The sequence below is a fragment of the Orycteropus afer genome, unplaced genomic scaffold (assembly GCF_000298275.1).
Source record: "Orycteropus afer afer isolate SDZICR_OR568_19922 unplaced genomic scaffold, OryAfe1.0 scaffold00023, whole genome shotgun sequence".
In the NCBI taxonomy this organism is placed as follows: domain Eukaryota; kingdom Metazoa; phylum Chordata; class Mammalia; order Tubulidentata; family Orycteropodidae; genus Orycteropus; species Orycteropus afer.
The window spans coordinates 3796286-3803656 of record NW_006921610.1 but is presented as its reverse complement, the minus strand read 5'-3'; the positions used below and the strand labels follow the sequence as shown (position 1 = coordinate 3803656).

The window sequence follows — 7371 nt, the reverse complement described above, 5'->3', positions numbered from 1 at the left end:
CACACACACACACATATATATATATGATATATGGAGCGTGTATAGAGAGAGCGAGCTCTGGTAGCATAGTGCCTAAGGCACTTGACTGCTAACCAGAAGGCTGGTGGTTCAAACCCATGAGCCACTTCTCAGAAGGAAGGTTGGGCAATCTACTTCTGTAGTGATACTGCCTGGAAACCCAAGGAGGCGTCACTATGAGTCAGGTTTGGCTTGATGACACATAACAATAACAACATATATATATATGCATTTTTTTCTCCAGCCTATCTAGGAATTTAGGCTCCCCTCCTCTCTCATCCCTGGTAACCAACAGAGAACGTTTTCTTCCATGTGTAAACCTTTCCTTGACTTTTTACAATAGTAGACTAATACAATAGTTGTCCTTCTTTGATAGACTTATTTCACTCAGCATAATGTCCTCCAAGTTCATCCACTTTATGCGATGTTTCAAAGATTCTACATTATTTTTTAGGGTTGCATAGTATCCTGTTGTGTGCATGTACTACAGTTTGTTTATCCATTCCTCATTTCATGGGCACTTAGGTTGTTTCTATCTCTTTGCTGTTGTGAATAGAGCTGCATTGAACATGGGTGTGCATATATCTGTTCGTTTCCTGCCTCTCTCTTCTTTAGGATATATAACTAGTAAAAGGATTGCTGGATCAAATGGTATTTGTATTTCCAACTTTTTAAGGAATCGCCATACCAATTTCCACAGTGGTTGTATCCTTTTACAGTCCCACCAGCAGTGTACGAGAGTCCCAATCTCTCCACATCTTCACAAGCATTTGTTATTTTCTGTCTTGTTGAACTTTGCTATTAATGCTGGGGTGAGATTGTATGTCATTATTGTTTTAATTTGCATCTTTCTAATGGCCAGTGATCATGAACATTTCTTCATGTGTTTGTTGGTTGCCTGAATATCTTCTTTGGTGAAGTGTCTGTTCATGTCTTCTGCCCATTTTTTAATTGGATTGTTTGTCTTTTTCTTGTTGAGGTTTTGGAGTGTTCTATAAATTTTAGAGATAAGTCTTTTGTCTGATATGTCATTGCCAAATATTTTTCCCCTTTCTGTAGTTCTCCTTTTACTCTTTTGAAGTAGTTTTTTGAGGCACATAAGAATTTAATTTTTAGAAGGTCCCAATCATCTAGTTTATGTTCTGTGGTTTGTGTGTCTTGGGTTATGCTTGATAGTCTATTGATGCCATAAATTAGAGTCCCTAAGTTTGCTCCTATATTTTCTTTGATGAACTTTTTAGTTTTATGTTTCACCTTTAAGTCTTTGATACGTCTGGAATTAGTTTTTGTGTATGGTGTGAGGTACGGATCTTGTTTCATTTTTCTGTAAGTGGATATCCAGTTTTGCTGTCACCATTTGTTAAAGAGATTATCTCTTCCCCATTTAATGGATTTAAGCATCAGCTGACTACAGGTCAATGGATTGATTTTTCAAGTATCAGCTGACTATAGGTCAATGGATTGATTTCTGGGTTCTTAGTTCTGCTCCATTGGTCTATGTGTCTGTTGTTGTTCCAATACCAGGCTGTTTTGACAAGTGTGGCTGTTTAGTAGGTTTTGAGATCTGGGAGAGTGAGATCTCCTACTTTGATCTTCTTCAGTAGTGCTTTATTTATCTGAGGTCTCTTTCCTTTCCATATAAAATTAGTGTTTGATTTTTCCATGACTTTAAGGAATGTTGATGGGATCTGGACTGGGATAGTATTGAATGTATAGATTACTTTGGGTAGTATTGATATTTTTACAATATTCAGTATTTCCATCCATAAGCATGGTTTGTTCTCCCATTTAAGTAGATCCCTTGTAGTTTCTTGTCTTAGTGTTTTATAGTTTTCTTGGTATAGCTCTTTTGTGTTCCTGGTAAGATTTAGTCCTAGACATCTTATCCTTTTGATAGCTACTTTAAATGGTATTGATTTCTTTATTTTCTTTTCAGACACCTTTTTGCTGGTGTAGAGGAATCCAACTGCTTTTTGTATGTTGATCTTGTATCCTGCCACTATGCTAAATCTTTCAATAAGTTCCAATCATTTTCTTGCTGAGTCTCTTGGGTTTTCTGTATTTAGGATCATGTCATTTGTAAATAGGGATTGTTATACTTCTTACTGATTTGGATGCCTTTGATTTCCCTTTCTTGCCTTATTGCCCTGCCTAGGACTATGAGTCGGGGCCGACTCGATGGCACATAACAACAACAACAACAATAGGACTTCCAATACAATGTTAAGTAGAAATGGAGATAGAGGCCATCCTTGTCTGGTTCCTGTTTGCAAGGGGAATAGTTTCAGTCTCTCTCCATTGAGAATAATGTTAGCTGCTAGTTTTGCATATATCCCCTTTATTATATTGAGGAATTTTCCTTCTATTCCTATTTTTCTGAAAGTTTTTTTTTTTTTTTTAAATCAGGAATGGGTGTTGGATTTTGTCAAATACCTTTTCTGCATAGATTTATATGATCATGTTCTTTTCCTTTGTTTTATTTATGTAATGGATGATGTTGATTGTTTTTCTAATGTTGAACCATCCTTACATATCTGATATAAATCCCACTTAGTCATAATGAATTATTTTTTGGATATGTTGTTGGAGTCTATTGGCTAGGACTTTGTTGGAGATTTTTGCACCTATATCCATGAGGGATATTGATCTTTAGTTTTCCTTTTTAGTGATGTCTTTGCCTGGTTTTGGTTTCAGGATTATGCTTGCTTCATAAAATGAATTTAGGAGAATTCCATTATTTTTTGTGTTCTGGAATAGTTTGAGTAAGATTGGTATCAGGTCTTCTCTGAATGAGTGGTAGAATTCTCCAGTGAAACCATCTGGGCCAGGACTTTTTTTTCTTGGTAATTGTTTTATGACCTGTTTAATTTCTTCTTTTGTTATGACTTTTTCAAGTTTTCTACCTCAGTCTGGGTTAGTTTGGATAAGTAGTGTGTTTCTAGAAATCTGTCCATTTCTTCCAGGTTCTCAGATTTGTTGGAGTACATTTCTTCATGTTGTTGTTGTTGTTATGTGCTGTCAAGTCAGACCCACCTCATAGTGACCCCTCCTTGGGTTTCCGAGGTGATATCACTACAGAAGTAGATTGCCCAACCTTCCTTCAGAGGGGTGGCTGGTGGGTTTGAACCACCAGCCTTCTGGTTAGCAGTCAAGTGCCTCAGGCACTATGCTACCAGAGCTCCTACATTTCTTCATAGTCTCCTGATATTATTCTTTTCATTTCTGTTGTGACATCACCTCTTGCATTTCTTATTCATGCTACTTTCATATTCTCCTTCTTTTTCTTTGTTAAATTTGCCAGTGGTTTGTCAATTTTATTAATCATTTCAAAGAACGAACTTCTAGTCTTGTTCATTTGTTCTATTGTCTTTATATTTTCTGTATCATTTATTTCTGCTCAAATCTTTATAATTTCTTTTCTTCTGTTGACTGTAGGCGCTTATTTATTTATTTTGGCTGCTCTTTTTCTAACTGTTGGAAATGTGGCAGCTACTTTCTTCAGTTTCCTCGAGTTAGAGCCCTGGTGGCACAATGGTTAAGTGCTCTGCCGCTAACTGAAAATGTTAGCAATTTGAACTCACTAGCCAGTCCATGAAGAAAAGACCTAGATCTTTCCCATAAAGATTCCAAACCTCTTGCTGTGGAGTTGATTCCATCTCATAGCAACCCTGTAAGTTAGATGGTTTCCAAGGCTGTATATCATTCACATTACAGGGTTTCCAAGGCTTTACATCATTATAGAAGCAGCCATATCTTTCTTCTGCAGAGCAGCTGGTGGATTAAAATCACTGACATTATGGTTTGTAGCTGAGTGCTTAACCACTGCACCACTAGAGATTCTTTCTCATAAAGATTGTCTCATAGTAAACCCCACAGAGCAGGTCTACTCTGTTACATAGGATCTCTGTGTGTCATGATTTACAGCACACATCAACAATACAGGCCAGAAAGGGATGGACACTGGAGTGCTGTCAACCCAGTCCTGTCATTCAGCTCATACTCAGTTCTCAGTCTCTGCTTCATACATCTCAAGAACTTAGGACTATAAAGTATAAATCCATTCTGGGAAAATAAAGCTGGGGAGTTGCTGCTGCACTAAGATTTCTGAGAGTTTTTTCTCATACAACAACATGGTTGGTTTACCTCAATCAAGTTCAACTTTATCACGTTTCCCCTATTACTGGGATAACGTAATTTTATAGTACCTGAAAATAAGAGGTTTTTCTTCAAAGTAAGATGGTGATGTTGAATAAACATAAGACCAAATATCAGTGGGTGGTGTTAGTTGTTGTCAGTCACTTCCTACTCACGGAGACTCTGTGTATGCAGTGTAGAACTGTCAGAAGCAGATGGCTAGACTTGTCTTCCAAAGCACTTCTGAGTGGATTCTAACTGCCACCCTTTTGGGTAGTATTCCAGTGCTTATTTCTTTGTGCCACCCAGGGACAAATACCAGGTACCTCTTCCTATTTGCTTTACTTCTGCCCTAAGAATAAGGTTTTTTTTTTTTTTTTTTAAATTGCAGAAATGGAAATGTAGTTTAGTAGTGATGGAGCTTGAGTGAGAAAATCTATTTCTTAAAGGATAAACTGTCAAGTTTGTTGCCTTGAGAATGGAGTATTTTAGCCTAATGTTGACAATTATTTTGTCCCAGAAAATGTGCTATAGAACAATGAGTCATAGAATAATGATTTTAGAACTGGGAGATTCCCTGATTCCTTGCTTTACAGATAAAAGAGTTAAGGACCAGGGAAGGTGAATGACTTTCATGCAGTCTACAGCTGTAGAGCCAGGTGCTTTGGCTCAAAATGCTATGTTCTTTTTCCTGTATTGCTTACTCTGTTAGCTTTTTTCCATGAAAGGAAATACGATAATCAGAGCCCTGGGATCAAAGCAATGAGGCTTGTCTATTGGAGGTGAAGGTGGTGGTGATTTAATACAGTTGGACATCCAAACTTAGGAAATTCAAATACTCTCTAATATTTGTGGATCAGGGACCAGATTCCATTTGGTAGAGCCCAACTGTATGCTGTTGGCACTTCTTCTTGATTAAGAATGGTGCAGTGAGTTGTATCCAGGATTTCTACAAATTGTCAAAAGGCATTTCTGTAAGCATTGCTGAAATAATGTGAAATTGACCATCAAATACCAGGACAAGAGCATCATTTCCAATATGAAGTTGGCTGGATAGAAGAGCACTGGTTGAGTTGGAGCCGGTGCAATCTGCAAGCAATTGAAATGGTTTATTGTTTAGAATACTGTAGGCATACTGTAGGCATTCTTACATTTCTTTCATCTTTGCCAGCTGAAGATTTCCCTTACCTACCACCTATGTGAAACACTCTGAAAGCTTTGACTTTAGTAGAAAAATTCATGGAGATGCATTGGCTGGCTGTATGCAACCCATTACTGCTATAAACTTACAGAGAATGAAACTGTATACCAGGTTTTGATCTCTCTGGTCTGTCTTCATAGAATAAATCCAAACCTGAATTAGACTCTTCATTATGGAAACTAACTAGCTTAACCTCATTTGATTGGGAAATCTACTGAAGAATTACTCACTAATGGTGAAAATGATAAAGTTAGCACAATAAAAGATTGTTAGAATACAAGGTGCTATAGAAATAAGATCCATAAATTGTACTGTACTCTGTTATTCATACCTAACATGAATACAGTAACGATGAGATGAGATAATTTTTAACAGACCTAATATAGGGTCTGATGCAAAACTCAGTAAATGATAGCTACTGGCAATCTACTTCCATAGTGTTACTGCCTCGGAAACCCAAGGAGAGGTTGCTATGAGTAGGATCCAACTCAATGGCAATGTGTTGAGTTGTGTTACATTTGTTGTTTAAGGAGCTCTGATGGTGGCAGTGCCTAAGGCATTTTACTGCTAACCAAAAGGTTGGCAGTTCAAACCCACCAGCCACTCTGCAGAAAGAAGATTGGACAGTCTACTTCCGTAAAGATTTACCGCCTCTGAAACTGAATGGGGGTCACTATGAGTAGAATTTACTCGATGGCAGTGTGTTTGGTTTGGTTTTTTGTTATGCTTGTTGAAAATAATATTAAATCTTGAAACAGGATCCATATCTTACACCATATACAAACTTAACACAAAAATGCATCAAACACCTAAATATAAAACCCCAAACCATAAAGATTATCAAAGAAAAAATAGGGCAATCATGGGCCCTGATCCATGGCATAAATACACTATCAGACATAACTCAAAGTGTACAACCAGCAGAAGACAAACTAGATGACAGGGACTTCTTAAAAATAAAACACATGTATCAAGAGACTTTGTTGAAAGCATAAAAAGAGAACCTACAGACTGGGGAAAAAATTGGCAACAATATATTGGGCAAGGGATTAATCTCCAAAAATTATGGAAAACTTTAACATCACAACAAAAAGAAGACAAGCAATCCAATTAAAAAATGGGCAAAGGACACAGACACTTCACCAAAGAAGATAGTCAAGGAACTAAAAAACACATGAAGAAATGTTTATAATCATTAGCCATTAGAGAGTTGCAAATCAAAATGAGATATTATCTCATCCCAGCATTAAGACCAAAGTGTGGCAAGGCAGTACCAGCTGTTGACTCCAACGAATGACGAATCCAAGATCTCCAGGCCGAATGGTGGATTGTTTGCTCATGGACAGTTGTACAGAAGAGTGTCTCTTTTCCCAGGATGTCCATAAATATATTGGAAGCAGGACACACCCCTAGGGAAACTCCCTTTCAGCAGATTGGCTGCTCAAAACATATACCTCTGATCTCATTATGGGAACAACCCACATCACAATTGCTTAAACCACACAGAACTGTGGTCCAGCCAAGTTGACACATAGCTCCAACTATGACACTATAACTCTGAACTTTTTATATTTTGTTGTGTTAAAATCCACTATGCTATATTTCACTTTGTATTGATCTTCTTACCAGTGTATGTTTTTTTGACATCATATATTAACTTGCTGCTGTCGAGTCATATTCAACTCATAGCAACCTCTCCTTGAGTTTCCGAGGCAATATCACTATGGAAGTATATTGCCCAACCTTCCTTCCAAGGGGTGGCCAGTGGGTTTGAACCACCAGCCTTCTGGTTAGCAGTCAAATGCCTTTGGCACTATGCCACCAGAGCTCCTATGTTGAAAAATCACATTTGTTAGTAACTACCTATCTCATCAGAATATACTTGAAGTTTTGTGAAGCTGTCAAGTTCTTGGTGGTGAATACAAGTTTTCCAAAATTCTCAAATTCTCATTTTTCTTGAAAGCTCACATTTTATCATTGACAACAAATACTGTCAGTTGTTTTCTTTGAAATGACAG

The 7371-nt window shown here is 37.4% G+C and overlaps 1 protein-coding gene across 1 annotated transcript in view; it reads left to right on the top strand.

The window, feature by feature from the left end:
• FMNL2 (formin like 2) overlaps window positions 1-7371 on the top strand; it is a 429889-nt gene that overhangs the window by 307332 nt on the left and 115186 nt on the right. The gene's annotated exons all lie outside the window — the stretch shown is intronic.